The sequence below is a fragment of the Hylobates moloch genome, unplaced genomic scaffold, assembly GCF_009828535.3.
Source record: "Hylobates moloch isolate HMO894 unplaced genomic scaffold, HMol_V3 SCAFFOLD_5, whole genome shotgun sequence".
NCBI classification, from domain to species: Eukaryota; Metazoa; Chordata; class Mammalia; order Primates; family Hylobatidae; genus Hylobates; species Hylobates moloch.
In genome coordinates, this window is record NW_026652280.1 from 69949563 (window position 1) to 69968157 (window position 18595).

At 46.1% G+C, this 18595-nt stretch overlaps 1 pseudogene; it reads right to left on the reverse strand.

The window, feature by feature from the left end:
• Positions 1–11023: 11023 nt before the first annotated feature.
• On the reverse strand, positions 11024–12767 carry LOC116467818 (nuclear factor NF-kappa-B p100 subunit-like; annotated as a pseudogene).
• Positions 12768–18595: the final 5828 nt, after the last annotated feature.

An 18595-nucleotide genomic window follows, 5' to 3' on the forward strand; every position in this document is an offset into this window, starting at 1 on the left:
CATCCAATTTATTTATGTAAATTGATCTCCTTTCAGGAACTGTCTATAGTTTTAGAGGGTAACACCATTCAGGGAACCACTGTGATATTGCTTAGAACCATGAAACTTTAAACTAGAAGACTCCTAAGAAAGTATGTCTTCCAAATGTCTCATTGATAGTGTGAAAATCAAAGACTGCTTTTCCAGTCACACAGCTAATTAATGGAAGAACCCATCCTAGAATTCAGATTTCTTAGTGCATTCATGGTTCTGTGTCTTTACCCTGTGTTTTATTATTAAGGTGGAGGAGTGTTTCTTAAGCACTGAGCCATGGCAATCTGGTGTATCCTAGATCATTCACAGGACTATTGCCTGATTTACACCACTTGTGAATGAATTTATATTGCTCCGGTCAGAGAGGTACTCTTCAGTAGTGTCTACTGGGAGGAATTTGAGCTGAGCTGTTGTGAGGAATGACGCGGAAGTCAGGCAGGCTTGCTGCGAGTAGTAGCATTTCCAGCTCATGCCCAGGAGAGCTTGGGTTTAGTCAGGACAAGCTGAGATGCAGCAGAAATGAGTTTTGGTCAAACAGTGGCTCCTGGATGAAGGGTGGCCCAATGGGAAGGTGGTGATGGCTTTGTTCTTCTGGGCATTGTTATGTTGTTGGGATGACAGCATCATAATTCTTGATGATTTGTTTGGGGTTGTTGTGAGTTGTTTGGGCCTTTGCAGTGTGCCACCAAAGATTCTCATGTTTGAAAATGTGATAAGAAGACAAACCAGAGAACCACTGAGTGAGATAGCTGGGCTGCGATGACCACTCGGATAGCTTCCTGTGCTGACAGCCTGTGAGTTTATGATTCCTAGGCGTGTCAGTAGGGACTTTGGGGGCAATGTAAATAAAAATGTGTTAATTACAGTGCTTGATTATTTAACTGGCTCTCCAATTCCCTCAATATATTAGAAAACAAAGCTTTATATACTATGCATATCATTTCAATGGACACTGTCAGTGACAGTTAATACTAAAACCCACGTAGGCAGGTTGTGGCAGATTCAGCTGTTTGCAACAGGTTCCAAATTTTGATGTGATGGATTCATTGAAGCAGGATATGGGAGCTTCTCTGTTGGGTGGGTGTGACCTCAAGTGGCCTGATCAGCAGTTCTTCCTTGGAGGCATGTCATCCCTCAACAGCAATCATGTTAACGACTTATTGAAGGAACAATGGGGTCATTGTAACAGGAGTTTTTAGGGAAACACTCACAAGAAAGGCTTGTTTGAGCCAACGTGTTGAACTTATTCGTTCTGAAAGGCTTTTTACTAATTAGCTAAGTGAATGTGGAAAAGTGCACCCAAGTTTCCTCCTTTGGAAAATAAGGCTTTTGGCAGAGATACCTTCCAAGGTAACTGTTGGCTCTAACATTATGTTGTTCAACGAGATCATGGTGGCTTCATGAAAAATGTCGCCTTCAGCCCTAGCAGATAGTTCCTGAAAAGAAGAAAATCTAATGAATCTTTTTTTTTGCGGGGGCGGGGGTGGGGTTGGCTCTTGAACAACCGATTCTTTCATTCTTTCAACCTTAAAAACAAAACCAAACAACCCCCCAAATAAAAGTCAAACTATACCTTTCAGGGAATGTTTACATTTTAGCTGAAGTAGTACTTATGAAAGTCAGACTAGAAAAATGCTTAATACCAACAGAGTTACTAGCTTCACACCGCACATGCTTTTTAAAAAGCCCCCCTCCGCATAGGTAGCCATTTGTGCTTTCTCATTCCAAATGCTGCATATTTATGTTTTCTCCCATTTCTCATCGTCCCACCTTCGACCACCTTAGAACCTCCAATTGGACTTACAGGATTGAATTTCTCTGGTGAGCTTGACGCTGATGTAAGCATCAAGATACTTCTCATGCCATTATTCTTTGCCACTGGACTTGTAACTTTAATTGCATTCCTTCACTGATAGGGTTTGGATGTTTGTCCCCTCTAAATCTCGTGTTGAGATGTAACCCCCAATGTTGGAGGTGGGGCCTGGTGGGAGGTGTTTGGATCATGCAGACAGATCCCTCATGAATGGCTTGGGCCAGCCACTTGGTGATGAGTGAGTCCTCACTCTGATTTCATACGAGATCTGGTTGTTTAAAAGTGTTTGACATCTCCCCCATATCTCTCTTGCTCCCACTCTCGCCATGTGACATGCCTGCTTTCTCGTTGCCTTCTGCCATGAGTAAAAGCCTCACTAGAAGTCAAGCAGATGCTGGCACTATGCTTCCTGTACAGCCAACAGACCGTGAAATGACTACACTTCTTTTTTTTGTAAATTACCCAGCCTCAGACATTCCTTTACAACGACACAAAAACGCCTAATCCACCCACTCCCAATCCCATTTAAGGATAATGTACGTGTCCTATTATGAAGAAGGAGACATCAGCAGGACGGTTTTGTAAGGCCCAAGAAAGTGACCTCTTCTGTGACAGCAAAGCCTGGTGGGAATCCTGGCTGTCACTTTTCTGTGAGGAAATGCTCAGGCTGGAGAGTCATTGCTGAAACTCTGCCTGTTACCCCAGTGAACCCGAATGCCCAGAGCCTGCAGTAGTAGCACTGTTGAGAGTGCGTGGCTGCTTGCTGCAGGAGGCCAGTGGTCAGGGCACAGGTTTGGTGCTGGGAGAAAAGATGTTTGAGACCTGACCCTCCATCTCCTGGCTGTGGGAAGTCGTTTAATTTTTTTTTTTTTTTTTTTTTTTGAGACGGAGTCTCGCTCTGTCGCCCAGGCTGGAGTGCAGTGGCGCGATCTCGGCTCACTGCAAGCTCCGCCTCCCCGGGTTCACGCCATTCTCCTGCCTCAGCCTCTCCGAGTAGCTGGGACTACAGGCACCCGCCACCACGCCCGGCTAATTTTTTGTATTTTTATTAGAGACGGGGTTTCACCACGTTAGCCAGGATTGTCTCGATCTTCTGACCTCATGATCTGCTTGCCTCGGCCTCCCAAAGTGCTGGGATTACAGGCGTGAGCCACTGTGCCTGGCCGGGAAGTCATTTAATTTTTGTTAGCTTCAGCTTCCTCCCCTGTAAGGAGGGGTTAATAGTATTTCAGACCTCATAGAACCGTTAGGAGGATGAAATGGGATAACAGGACAAACACCAGCCTGGGGCCTAGAACAGAATAAGCACTGACAAGCACAGCTATCATTATTCCTGAAGTTCTGGAATCTGGGTTCTTAGATCTCTTCAGGTGAAACTGAATATCCCTGCAGTCCCCAGCGCAGGTGCACAGCTTTTTCCTTTGGTTACTCAAAGGAAAAAACCCCAACTGTAAATCTGTCACATTTTCTGTTGACACAATAGTTTTAGATATTTAAATATTCATGTGTTTGGCAAATGCATTAGGGCCAGAGTGATAAATGTGAAACATATAGATGGTTATTGGAGACATTAAAGGGAGACAGATGCTCTTTTGGGCATCAGGGATTGACCGAGTATGTATTAGTAATTCAGACTGTAACATGTCATTAAGTTTTAAGCCATTTTCCTTTCTTTTCTCTATAGGCTGCAACACTAGGTATGCTGTGTTGACAAGAGCAAAGTATAACGCAGATCAATACGATCAGCTTTAAAGGGAACTGGAAGTACAGAGGATGTATACCTTTAAACATTTGATTTTTCTTGTAACGGGAAGTAGCTTTATTATTTCACTTATAGGTCAGCAAATATAAACATTATACAAGCAATTCGTTTTCATGTGAAAAAAACTTTGAGAATATAGAGATAAGAAGAAAAAAATTTTCTATAGTTTTTTTCACTCCAACACATCACTTAAAATGTTTTGCTGCATTTTTTTCCAATATAAAATTTCTTCCACATATAAGGTTTTTCTGTACTTTGTTATGGTCATATTGTATGCATTATTGATTTTCTAATTCTCCTCCTTTTCTCCTATTGTTACATCATAAACTTTGAAACCCATTTTAATCTTAATAAATAATAATAATTATGGCCAACACTTATTGAGTGCTTACTATCAGACACTAACCAATTGCATGAATTAATACCTTTCCTCCTCACAACAACCCTACCAGGCAGATCTATTACTAGTCTCATGTTACAGACAAGAAGACAGAAGCCCAGAGAAGTTTCAAGAACTTGCCCGTATCATAGACAAGAGCACATAAGAGAGTGAGGATTAGCACCTAGGCAATCTGGATCCTGAGTTTGATTCTAACAACTGCTCTAAATCATTCTCAAACAAATTATTAAGGTTATGAGGCAATATTTATTTTAAGCAGAGGCACTGACAATTTTCGCATCTAATCTTGCCTATTAATGTTGATATATCCATCACCTTGTAAAGTGCATAGCTCATAACAAGAACTTGGTGTATGTTTTTTTTTTTGAATGAATGAATGAATTTCTAATTTGGATACAAGGCATTAGCAAAATGCCATAGTAGATAAATATGTTGCATTGACTCAGTGAAATGTAAGAGAGGTAGAAAGTGTTTTCCAAAAATGGTGGCAAAAATGTTTCCCATCCTACTTGCCCTACCAGAAACTTGCCACACCTTATCAAATATTGAGTCCATGGCTGCTCTCCTTGAATCTTAGTGGCTCTTTGTAAGTCAGCCTCAGCTAATTAAGAGTGAGATAATTGATGCCATATGACTTCTGAGGCTTGGTCAAAACAGATGAAGCAGCTTCTGCCCCACTCTCACTTGGGATCTTGCTTTTGGAACTCAGCCAGATTCTGGGTGGGAGCCAAGCAGCTGTGTGGAGGGGCCTTGGGGATGGGTGTTCCAGCCCACAGCTGCTGTCAGTCTCCAGACTGGTGAACACTGAGTCTTCAGATGACCTCAGCCCCAGGAGCTACCCCTACTGATGCCACATGCAGCAGAAATGAGCCAGTCTCTCTGAGCCCAACCCAAATGTAGATTCATGAGGTCCATGAATGCTTGCTCTTGCTTATGCCACTGGGTTTCGGGCTGCTTGCTACATAGTAACAGGTAGCTAGGACATGAGGCTCACTGTTCATATTTATACATTTTAAGAATCACTTGGGGGCCAGGGGCAGTAGCTCACGCCTGTAATCCCAGTACTTTGGGAGGCCGAGGTGGGTGAATCACAAGGTCAGGAGATTGAGACCATCCTGTGAATGGTGAAACCCCGTCTCTCCTAAATATACAAAAAATTAGCCCGGCGTGGTGGCGGGCGCCTATAGTCCTGGTGTCCAGAATTGGTGGGTTCTTGGTCTCACTGACTTCAAGAATGAAGCCACAGACCCTCCCGGTGAGTGTTAAAGCTCTTAAGGTGGCGCGTCTGGAGTTGTTCATTCCTTCTGATGTTTGGATGTGTTCGGAGTTTCTTCCTTCTGGTGGGTTCATGGTCTTGCTGGCTCAGGAGTGAAGCTGCAGACCTTCGCGGTGAGTGTTACAGCTCATAAAAGCAGTGTGGACCCAAAGAGTGAGCAGTAGCAAGATTTATTGCAAAGAGTGAAAGAACAAAGCTTCCACAGTGTGGAAGGGCACCCGAGCCGGTTGCCACTGCTGGCTTGGGCAGCCTGCTTTTATTCTCTTATCTGGCCCCACCCACGTCCTGCTGATTGGTAGAGCCAAGTGGTCTATTTTGACAGGGCGCTGATTGGTGCTTTTACAATCCCTGAGCTAGACACAAAGGTTCTCCACGTCCCCATCAGATTAGTTAGATACAGAGTATTGACACAAAGGTTCTCCAAGGCCCCACCAGAGTAGCTAGATATAGAGTGTAGATTGCTGCATTCACAAACCCTGAGCTAGACACAGGATGCTGATTGGTGTGTTTATAAACCTTGAGCTAGATACAGAGTGCCGATTGGTGTATTTACAATCCCTGAGCTAGACATAAAGGTTCTCCACGTCCCCACCAGACTCAGGAGCCCAGCTGGCTTCACCCAGTGGATCCCCCACCCGTGCTGCAGGTGGAGCTGCCTGCCAGTCCCTCGCCATGTGCTGGCACTCCTCAGCCCTTGGGTGGTCGATAGGACTGGGCGCCATGGAGCAGGGGGTGGCACTCGTCGGGGAGGCTTGGGCTGCACAGGAGCCCATGGAGAGGGTGGGAAGCTCAGGCATGGCAGGCTGCAGGTCCTGAGTCCTACTCCGTGGGAAGGCAGCTAAGGTCCGGTGAGAAATCGAGCACAGCGCAGGTGGGCTGGCACTGCTGGGGGACCCAGTACACCCTCCGCAGCCGCTGGCCTGGGTGCTAAGCCCCTCATTGCCCGGGGCCGGCAAGGCTGGCCGGCTGCTCTGAGTGAGGGGCCCGCCAAGCCCATGCCCACCCGGAACTCCAGCTGGCCCGCAAGTGCCGCGAGCAGCCCCAGTTCCCGCTGGCGCCTCTGCCTCCACACCTCTCTGCAAGCTCCCGCCTTGGCCAGCCCAGAAAGGGGCTCCCACAGTGCAGCGGTGGGCTGAAGGGCTCCTCAAGTGCCAAAGTGGGAGCCCAGGCAGAAGAGGCGCTGAGAGCGAGCGAGGGCTGTGAGGACTGCCAGCACGCTGTCACCTCTCAGTCCTAGCTACTCGGGAGGCTGAGGCAGGAGAATGGCGTGAACCCAGGAGGTGGAGCCTGCAGCGAGCAGAGATTGCGCCACTGCACTCCAGCCTGGGCGACAGAACGAGACTCCATCTCAAAAAGAAAAACAAAACAAAAAAGAATCACTTGGCTAAATCGGTAGTTGGAAACCAATTTGTGGATTAAAATAGCAGCGATTTATTTGTAAAATTCTAGTACTTTATTTAGACTTTTACTATCACCTGCAGAAGTAGATACATTCTCTGACAGATAATTGTCTACTTTCAGCTAGACAATTATCAGTGTTTAACTTCTAGGACGAATTTACTTTCACTTTTAAAACAAATTTAGACGTGTGTGTGTGTGTGTGTGAGTTGTTCAAGATCTAAGTATCATGATCGTCTCATTATCTTCTCTTCAGTTAAAAGGACCAACCCCATAAAAAGTGGCAGAAATAAAAACAGCAACAAATAAACATAAATGGAAAACTTTGACCCTGAAATCTCAGAGGTTTGCTTTATAATAACTGAAAAAAGAAAATCAAAGAGAATTTTATTTACTGATTTTATAGCTAGGTTGATTTAGGACTTGCTAGAAAAGTAGCAATATTATACTTTATTGATTTATGACTCTAGTTTTTCAATTTGTATCTTTAGCTATTTAAAATATACATTTATTGTGCCCTGATCTTGAGAAGGATCTTTACATACATCATCCCAATTAATTTTCACATAATCCCCTGACATAGTACTAACATCATTCCATTTTCATAGAAGAGGACACTGAGGTTCATAGAAGTACAGTAATGCACTGCCTAACAAGGCTTTGGTCAATGACAGACCCAGTATGGGATGGTGGGCTCATAAGATTACGATGGAGCTGGACAAGCACTAATCATCTAGTGACGTTGTAGCCCTTCTATGTCGCAGTGTAACACATTATTCATGTGTTTGTGTTGGTGCTGATATCAACAAACCTACTGTGCTGCCAGTGGTGTAACAGTATAGCACACAATAATATAAGGTACAACATATAATACTTAATAATGAAAATAGACAACTATGTTACTAGTTTATGGGTTTACTATACTTTTTATTCTTATTTTAGAACGTACTCTTTCTACTTATTAAAAAAACTTAACTGTAAAGCAGCCTCAGGCAGATCCCTCAGGAGGTGTCCAGAAGGCACTGTTATTCCAGGAGATGGCAGATCCATGCATGTTATTGCCCCTGAATACCTTCCAGTGGGACAGGATATGGAGGTGGAAGACAGTGATGTTGATGATCCTGACCCTGTGTAGGCCTACATGGGCTAGTGCAGGTGGCGTTTGTGTGTTAGTATTTAACAAAAAAGAAAAGATTAAAAAGTTAAAAAAAAAGAAAACAAAAAAGCTTATAGAATATTTTTATACAGCTGTACAATCTGTGTTTTAAGCTAAGTGTTATTACAAGTCAAAAAATTAAGAAAAATTAAGTTTATAAAGTCAAAAAGTTACAGTAAGCTAAGGTTAATTTATTATTGAAGAAAAAATTAAAAATATATTTAGTGCAGCCTAAGTGTACAGTGTTTAATAAAGACTACAGTAGTGCACAGTAATGTCCTAGCCTTCACATGCAGCCACCACACATTCACTGACTCAGAGCAAATTCCAGTCCTGTAAGCTCCATTCATCGCAAGTCCTCTCTTGAGGTATACCATATTTTATCTTTCATGTCCTATTTTTAACTGTTCCTTTTCTATGTTTAGATATGTTTAGGTACACAAATACCATTGTGTTGCAATTGCCTGCAGTATTCAGTACAGTAATGTGGTACAGGTTTGTAGCCTAGGACACAGTGTGTAGTAGACTGTTCCATCTAAGTCTGTGGAAATGCACTTTCGTCATTCATGCAAAGACACAATCATCTTATAACACATTTCTAAGAACGTATCTATGTTGTTCATTGATGAATGACTCTATTTGATCACATTTTATCAGCAATCGATGCAGACCCTAATCTGGACATAATGCAGTGCAACCATTCACTATTGCTAATGCAATAACATTCTTCAAAGCTGCATTGGACGAATTAAAACCAGAAATTGTAGATGCCTGCTAGAGGAACTTACGGAGTGAAGCCATGAATGATTTTAAAAGCTTCTCTGGGATCAGTGGAGAAGTTAGGAAAATGATTTGTGCAGCAAGACAGGTTGGTGGAGAAGGGTTGCTGACATGCCTGCTGAAGTGACAGAAGATATTGAAGGCCATCAAGAAGTGTTAACAAATGAGGAATTGGAAGAATTTGTTGAGTCGTCCACAGAGAAAGATGAAGAAATGAAGAAGAATCAGCAACGTGGACATAATCGAAATGTGCTGAAGTGTTTCAAATTGCACAGACATTAAAGAAACAAATTATGGAATATCTTAGGATGGAATGCAGTGTTAAAATTACTCGCATTCTCACTGAAGAATCATAACCTCTGCAGCAACACTTTGATGGATTGAAAATAAAGACACAACATCTGATTGCAATGTTCTTCCAGCAGGTCTTGGCAAAAAAAACATAACACAACAAAAAAACAAAAAAAAACCCTTCAATTCTCACGGATCCCCAAACATCAGCATCATCTGCTCCTGACACCCAGCAAAAAATACATTGTCATGGCGCAATGCTCTGGGGCCACGCGAAGCAGGTGATCCTCCCCATGATGTATCATCAGGAGGGCAGTAGTAGCCTAACGATATGTCAAAATGTCTCCGTCATTCGCCTCACTTCATGTCATCCTGTAGGCACCGTATCATCTCACATTACCACAGAAAGGGTGAGTGCAGAACAGTAAGATATTTCCAGAGAGAGAAAGGGAGGCCACAGTCACATGACTTTTATTGCAGCCTATTGTCTTAATTGTTCTATTTTATTAGTAGTTATGGTTGTTAATCACATATGGTGCCCAGCTTATAAATTAAACTGTATTTCCGGTATGTATGTACGTATCTATAGTAAAAAAAATAGCATATATAGGGTTGTGTGCTATCTGCAGTATTAGGCATTCACTGGGGGTCTTGGCACTATTCCCTGCAGATAAGGGGGAACTACTATACACATTTGGAGAGATACATTTTCTTCCATAAATCCACAGAAAATCGAGATGTTCCTTGTTGAAACACCTTAAGGGCTCACAGGACATCAGTAAAGAACATACAGCCAGCTGCACATTTTGGTGAGCCAATGGAGGGGGATATTCCCTACCTCTAAGCTGTTTGGCTCTTTGTCAGGGTGAGGGGGCAGATTTCCAAGGGCAACAAGGATTTCCTGGAGCTCCTAAATGCAAAGCTCATTTGCTTTTTATCACAAAATGTGGTCCAAAAAAACAGAGTTTTTATGACTTAAATGCTATTGTCCTAATTCTTTGGAAGAAAAATCTATTTTTCAAAATACTACACAAAAGACATATCTAGGAAACCATTGTGAGGTTTTAGTTGCTGTAATTAAGAGCTTTCAAACTTTTGTGTAGAATGTCCTTTAAACCATTGAGCACCCCAAGTGTTTATGGTAAAAAGAATCTTACAGTTAAATGAAATTGGTGCTGATATGGAGACACTGAAAATGGGTGCACTTCTGTATATAAGTCGAATGCCCACTCAAGCCTGCAAAGGAAACGCCTACTTTAAATATCCTCTCTTCTTCACACATGTTGTCATAACATAAATTGTGGTCAAGACCATGTCTCTCCACCTAACCCCATCAAACAAAAATAAAAGGTCTGCTCCTGAAAACCCTGCCCTCGTTGCTAAATCTCTATGTTAAATAAAGAGGGCGTAGAGCGATTTCTACTAGGTGCTGTGATGCATTTTTCAGTCCCTTTGCCCACCTGCTCCTCACAGCTCTTGTTGTGCAGTACCACATGTCTCCTGTAGATGGCTCTACCTTCCTATTATCTCCCTCTATCCAGAAGCGGCTGCAAGTCTTTAAGCTCCTATTAGTAGTTCTATTGGAGTTTGAATCAGGGACTATGAAATGTAGCTCCAAACCTCACTGACCTAAGTGATAGTGGATACTGTTTCTGTGAAGGGAAAGCCATGAAACATTGAAATAAGGGGAGGCTGGAAAGGTCCACTTTGTGGGATGTCCTGATGGGTGGCATGGTTTAGCCTCAGCAGAGACGCACCGAGGTGCACTAATTTTGGGTAAATCTGTAGGGTCTTTGGAGCATCACAAAGCATTTTAGTATTTTGAAAAGCTCTGATAAGTTCTGTAGAAAAAAACCTTGTTGATTTGCAAGCATTTTTTAGAGACTCTACATACTAATTTTAACTATCAATATACATTTTTTTTTTTTTGCCTTCTGCTTCTTGTGACTGTTCCTGTCAGAAACATTCTTCTTGGCTTCATCTAATACCTTTATACTATAAGTTTAGGGGTCAAAACTACAGTATGGTAGCCACCGCTGATTTTAGAAATAAACATTTTTGGAACACAGCCACAAGCATTTTTTGACCTATCATCCCTGGGTGCTGCTTCTGTGCTACAAAGATAGAGTCGAATGGTTGTGACACAGAAGGTGTGACTTGCAAAACCAAAAATATTTACTATCTGGCCCTGCAGGGCTGGGTGGGGTCAGGGGCAGCTCCGTGGTGTTCTGAGCAGCATTTAGCAGCAAGGTCTTCACTTTGGTGCTGTGAGTGAGGTCAAGAGGCATGTGGCCCTGGAAGCTGCTTTGGGTGTCGTTCTCAGGCCCGTCAGAGTCGGAGTCGCTATCAGAGGAGCGGGTGAGAGCAGTGGGCACATGGGCTCCTTGTTCTCAGCACTGATGTCAGCACCAACCTTCAGAAGGAGGAAGGGGAGAGTCGGGGACTCCAGTCCAGCTGCCAGGTGCAGGAGTTTGTTTCCTGCAAATGCGTGAGCATTCATGTTGGCCCGGAGCTTGGTGACCAGATGGGTGACCAACCCCAACTCCTCCATCTCTGCGGCTAGATGCAAGGCTGTTCGGCCCCCCTGCCGCTCTGTGGCCTCCACTTCAGCCCCACTGTTCACCAGCAGATCCAGGCACTCAGGGCTTTGGGCTTGGACCATCAGGTGTACTGGATACTGCCCCTCAAAGTCAGGCATGTGCAACAGCTGGGGCACAGCAGGAGCTCCACTCTGAAGCAGTGCACGTAGCAGCTCAGAGGCACCAGCGCCTGCCTGCAGTGCCAGGTGCATGGCTGAGTCTCCGTGCCGATCAGCAGTGCTGGGTCTGTACCCACCTGCAGTCGAAACCTCACCACCCACGTCTGCCCAGTGATCACCACCAGGTGCAGGGGCGTCTGGTGCAAGTGGTTGGTGAGGTTGACGACGCCGAGGTGCTGGGCGTGGTAGATGACATGGGCTATCTGCTGCATGACACTGGTTGGCCTGTGGATGACGGCCAGGTGCAGCAGCGTGTCTCCGTTCTCATCCTGCGGTGTCAGTGGGTGGTGCTGTCCCACCAGCAGTGCTCTGTGGTGACACCGTAGTGGAGTAGGGCCCGGGCGCTGCACTGCACCAGGCCGAACAGGCACGTGTTGTACTCTCAGGCTCGCTACAGCATCTCCAGGGCCTGCAGCTTGCACTGGGCTCGGGGGTCTTGGAGAAGATGCTCGGTTCTGTGGCTTCTTCCTTGGAGTCCATTCCAGGCACCGAATGCCTGGTTCTTTATGCCACCCCTGCCCCAATAGCAGGACTCCATTGCCAGCCTCCAAGAGGTAGATAAGTTAGGAAGTCACTCTGAGACAGTGGCAAATGCGTCATCTGGGAGGCTGCTGAGTGTCCCGGGTGAGGAGTCAGTGGATCTCTGGGGCAGGGTGGGTGGCACACTCCAGGGAGCCCCGCCCAATGTGGGGAGCCTTGCCTACTAGCCTGGGGTGCCTGCCTGAGCGTGACTCAGGGCTGTTTCTCTGCTGAGGGCCTTGCGGGCTGGCTGAGGTGTGCATGCGTGCTTTGCTGAGTTAGGTGCTCCTCCTGGAGATTGGACTGTCCCTGTCAGAGGTTGCAGCTGGACCTGGTTACCTGCTGGTGCTGTGTTCCAGAGCAACAGAAAGTGAGTGGGAGCTGAAGTGTCTTGAAGCCAGTCCCTCAGCCTGGGAGAAGATCTATGGCTTCAGGATGGGGGTTGGGGGGTCATTCCTGGGGGCCTGCAGGAGATGCATGGCTAGCTGGAGGGAGAATCATGACAAGGATGGCGATGGCTTCTCAAATCCCAGGTACCGAATCTGGCAGAAGGATCTGGGCATGATCCACAAAGCTGCCATCATGGATGATTTGAACAAGGTGGATGAGATCATCTTGCTCAGGCTGAATGAGATGAACAACAGAGACAAGAACAGGTAAAGGGGATTGGAAGCCAAGGCTGGGGGCTGCAGAAGGAGGCCTGGGGATAAGGGAGAAGCCTCTGTTCCTGGTTTCAGGGTAGGGGAGATATGGTGTGGGGTGAAGGCATGGGTGGGGTGGAAGTCAGTTTGGGGGTGGAGTTGAGTTGGGGGGCAGGTGGGGTGGGGGACCATGGTGGGGGTAGAGTTGGGTGGGTGACTGTGGTAGGAAGTGGAGTTGTGGGGGGTTGGATGGGGTGCAGAACTGTGGTGGGGGTGTGTGGGGTAGGGGGTGGGATGGGGTGGGGGACTGTGGTGGGGAGTGACTGGGGGGCATTGGATTTGTTGGGGGACTATGGTGGGCATAGAGTTGGGTGGGGGACTGTGGTGGGGAGTGGAGTGGAGTAATGGTTGGATGGGGTGGGGGACTGTGTGTGGGGTGGAGTGAGGTGGGCATTGGATGGAGTGGGGGGACTAGTGGGGGGTAGAGTTGGGTAGGACGTGGGTGGGATGCAAGGGTGGGGATGGGGTGAGTGCTGTCACCAAAGACACTGGGCTTTCTACCCTGGCAGGCTCAGCAGCACCTGGGATGTGGAAACCTTGCGGGGGTCAAGCACCCAGGCCATCTTAATGAGCAGCAAAACAAAAACAATGTCTAGCTTGAAGTAGAAAATTAAAAATAAGAAGTTTCTGTTTCCTATGATGGAAAGTTACTATTTAAGGGTTAAAGGCCCCAAACAACCACCCCCCACCCCTGAGTGGGAAGTTTAAAAGAATATTAATGGCCTGTCTGTGATCCATTAACCATATCTCTCCTTCACATAGTTCGCAAGTTTGTAAGTTCCTGTTTTTTTTCTGCTGCGCAGCTGCAAGATCACAAAACACGTAAGCACAGGCTGAAAAACGTGTTTTCCCAAGATGTAAGACATGTCATAGAATGATTAGCTGCCTTTGTTCTTGCTTGTGTAAGCTTGCTTCCTGCATCACGTTTCTCATGCCCTTGCTTGCATAAAAGACGCACACCCTCTTTGTTCGGCCCTCAGACTTTCTGGACACAGGTCCACTGAGCCAGTGTACACCTTAATAAATCCTCCTGTAACCCTATTGGTCTCTTCAGCTCTCTGATTTCCCACTACATTTTCTGGGGGCTCATCTAGGATTGGAGATGGCAGATTTACTGTCTCTTTTGCCTGTGGGACTGGAGCCCCAGGCCAGGGGAGACCCGTGACCTCAGGTGCCAATGGGAAGAATTCAGCCCGGAGTGGGAAGTGGCTCTCCCATGTCCAGGTGCCCTATCCCTGACAGTGCAATGGAACTGGCAAAGGGGGCTACAGGATGATTCCAGGAACCACATGCACACATCAGAACCCCAAGGCAGGACCTGTCCCATAAGGATGGAAGGGAAGACTGATCACCTCCTAGGGCGTAACTACTAGTCTGACCCAGAGGGGCTGGGAAAGGCAAGAGTGGCTTGCCGATTTGAATGAAACTTGTGCCCCAACTGACACAGGATGCGAGAGAGGCTCGATAAGTCGGATTGAAAGGAAACTGAAAGCTGGAGGTGGTGAGAGAGGCTTGGCACCCTCATCATGGAACTGGGAGAGGGAAGTTGTGTGAAAGCGCATGAAAGAGATGGCTCTGGGAGGGGCCAACGTGGGGAGTGATGTGGGGAGGTGCAGATCTCTTAGCATGGACTGTGTTCTCTGAAGCGAGTGTGTGGCTGACCAGGCCTAGGACGATCTGCATACGGCTGATAGGAGCTGCCTTACAACTGCAGCAGTCGTAACAGGAATAAGGCACTCTCCTAGCTAAGTGGTGCCCAAAACTCCTGTAATAGGACTTGGTCTGGTCAGTCTGGAATGAAAGTCAGAGTGAGTGTGCGTCGCGAGAGTGGAAATGGGAGGAAAAGCATCAAAACCTACTCTGTTGGAGTGTATGTTAAAGACTTTCAAGAAAGGTTTTGGTGGAGATTATGGAGTTCAACTGACCCCCAGAAAGATTGAAAACTCTTTGTGAATTAAAATGGCCTTCTTTTAATGTTGGGTGGCCAGCTGAAGGAACAATAGATAGGGAAGCAATTGGCCATGTGTTCAGGGTAGTAACCGGAGTTGGAGGACAGCCTGGGCACCCAGATCAGTTTCCATACATTGACTCCTGGTTAAACGTAGTCTAGACTCACCCCAAATGGCTTCAGCCCTGTCTGGTAAACTATTGTAAAGCGTTGGTTGTCCAGGCTGAGCCTAAGGCAGCTGAAAAATCAATTATGCTTAGAACCTTGGAAAAAAAGAAAAAGCAACATGAGAGTTAGGAAAAGCTGGTTCTACAAGCTCCTCCAGAGGAGAGGGAATTTCCTCCCCCTTATGCTCTGATACATCCATCCTTGTTAGAGCTAAGACAAGGCATGGAGCAAATGGCCCTTGAGGAATCAGGCTCAGAGGAAAGTGAGTCTCAACCATCACCCCACAGGGGAGAATCCGAGCCTTTGCCTGTAAAAGCTAAGGAGGAAAAGCAAAGTGATGCAGTGGGCCACCTCCAGTCTGGCCACACCCAAGCCTTACAAATGCCCCTCCACAAGACTTGAGCACAAATTTATCATGATGAGCAAGGCCAGGTTCAAGGAGGGCAGCGGATTTTCGTTTACCGGCCCTTCTCTGCCACAGACCTCCTAAATTGGAAACAACATACTCCCTCCTATACAGAAAAGCCTCAAGCCCTCATAAACTTGATGAGATCCATTTTTCTAACCCATAACCCCACCTGGTCAGACGGCCAACACCTCCTTTTAACACTGCTCAACACAGAGGAGCAAAGGAGAGTGACTCTAGCAGCCCTCCAATGGCTAGAGAACAATGTGCCAGATGGTACAAGAGATGTCTGGCATTATGCCCAGGAATGGTTCCCAGAGATAGACCCCAACAGGGACCTAAATGATGCAGAGGAGCTTCAGCATCTGCAAAGTTATAGCAAGGCACTTCTAAATGGGATAAAGTCCAGTGGAAAGAAAGCAATGAATATAGGAAAGATTTCAGAGGTGCTCCAAAAGACTGATGAGAACCCCAGTCAGTTTTATGAGAGGCTCTGTGAGTCATACCAGCTCTATACTCCATTTGATCCAGAGGCTACTGAAAATCAGTTCATGGTGAATACATCATTTCTTAGCCAGGTGCAGGGTGACATTAAGCGGAAACTTCAGAAACTGGAAGGGTTCGCAGGCATGAATGTTACTCAGCTTATAGAGGTGGCTACTAACGTGTATGTTAACCATGAACAAGAGGAAAAGAAGGAAGCTGAGTGGAGGCTTAAGAAAAAGGCTGAGCTATTAGCGGCTGCCCTGGTTGAAAGAGAGACTGGCATTGTGAGGGGGCATGGATATGGTCGCGGATGTGGTCGTGGAAGAGGTTAGGCTAGACCAGGTTTTGAAGGCCGGACGAGGCTGGAGAAGGATCAATGTGCATTGTGCAAAAAGAAAGGACACTGGAAGGATGAATGTCCAGAGAAAGATAAGGGCAATAGCCATGACCAGGGAGCTTGGCCGGAGCCTCTGGCCACCAGCTGTTGTGTTCTGAGACCAGACATCAGTCTAATCAGCCTAGCAGAGGCAACAGACCATGAGGACTGAGACAGACCGGGCTCCATTTCTTTAGCCCCCAGGAGCCTATGGTCTCAGTGGAGATAGGGGGCCAACAGATGGACATTATGGTAGATACCGGAGCTGAGCATTTGGTAGTGATGCAACCTATAGAGCCACTATCCAGGAATTACACAACTATTATTGGGGCAACCCGAGTCTCAGAGAAGAGACCCTTCTGCCAGTCAAGGAGGTGTATTATTGGAGGATGAGAAGTCCAGCATGAGTTTCTATACCTTCCAAATTGTCCAGTCCCCTTGCTAGGAAGACACTTACTCCAAAAACTGCAGGCACAAATTTCTTTTGAGCTGCAAGGGAACGTGTCTTTAAACCTGAGTCAGCCAAAGACTATGGTATGAACCCTCACCTTCCCAAGGGCTGATGAATGGAGGCTATATGCAGAAACAGCACTTAGGCTAGAACTGCCAGGACCACTTGAAATGTATGGATTACTTGCAAAGATTCCGAGAGTGTGGGCTGAAGACAATCCACCTGGATTGGCTGTAAATCAGGCACCAGTTTTGGTGGAGCTAAAACTTGGAGTGACTCCGGTATGGGTTCGTCAATACCCGTTGTTCATAGAGGCCATAAGTGGCATTCAAAAACACACAGATTGGCTCTTTAAGCGTGGCATCATAGTGAAGTGCAGGTGCCCTTGGAACACACCCCTTTCGCTGGTATGGAAGCCAACTGACGAATATAGACCAGTGCAAGATTTACACTCAGTGAACCAGGCTACAGTTTCCATTCATCCAGTGGTATTTAACCCACTGGATGGTTATGTACTGGGCAGTTGATGGGTCACATTCTGCAAGTACTGCATAGTTTACTTGCCTGGATCTCAAAGATGCATTCTTCTGTCTACCGCTGGCCCCTGTGAGCCAGCCTATCTTTGCATTTCATTGGGGAAAAACTCAGTATACCTGGACATGGCTCCCACAAGGGTTTAAAAACTCCCCAACGATTTTTGAGGAGGTACTGGCATCAGACCTTAGGGCTTTCACACCCAATGACAAGTGTGTCCTGTTACAGTATATAGATGATCTTTTACTTGCAACCCCTACCTGGGTTGACTGCCTTCAAGGCACTGATAACCTCCTCCATCTCCTATGGGAAACAGGATATAGAGTATCTAAAGAAAAGGCAAAAATATGTTCAGAAGGAGTTAAGTACCTAGGCTTTGAAATAAGTCAAGCAAAAGGTGAGCTTGGCAGTGAACGGAAGTGGGCTGTGTGTGCACTACCTACTCCAGCCACCCGGTGTCAAATAAGGGAATTTTTAGGAGCACAGCAGGTTTCTGCCATATTTGGATTCCAAATTTCTTACTCATGGCAAAACTGCTATATGAAGCCACAAAGCAGGGAGAAAAGGAGCCCCTCCTCTGGTGGGGGGGCTTGACCAGAAAAAGGCCTTTAAAGAAAACAAGACAGCCTTAATACAGGCCCCAGCCTTAGGGCTGCCAGACCAGACTAAGCTTTTCTTCCTATATGTCCATGAGCAAAAAGGAATGGCTATTGGAGTTCTGATGATCCAAATGATGAGGTCATGGCAGTGGCCAGAAACATATTTATCTAAAGAGACACCATAGCACAAGGCTGGCCCCCTTGCTTTAAAGCACTAGCAGCCACAGCCCTGCTGGCACAACAAGCCAACAAACTAACTTTAGGACAGAAATTAATCATTTGAGTGCTACACTCACTTATAACTCTTATGGACCAAAGAGGGCACCACTGGTTATCAAACCCAAGAATGACTAAATATCAAGGCCTCCTATGTGAAAATCCATATATAACTGTAGAAACTGTCAATACTTAAAATCCAGCCACTCTGCTGCCCATAGAAAAGCTGAGGGATCCCCTCCCTCAACATTATTGCATAGATGTAGTAGATGAAGTATTCTCCAGCTGAAGGGACTTAGCAGATCAGCCCCTTGGAGGCGCAGATGTTGAGTACTTCACAGATGGAGGCAGCTTCATATCAGAAGGGGTCTGCCAAGCTGGGTATGCAGTAGTGACATGTGACTCAGGGGTAGAGGCTCAACCAGTGCCTGCTGGGACATCAGCCCAGAAGGTGGAGCTAATAGCCCTAACAAGAGCCTTAGTACTAGCAAAAGGAAAAGTAGTCAACATTTATACTGACTTTA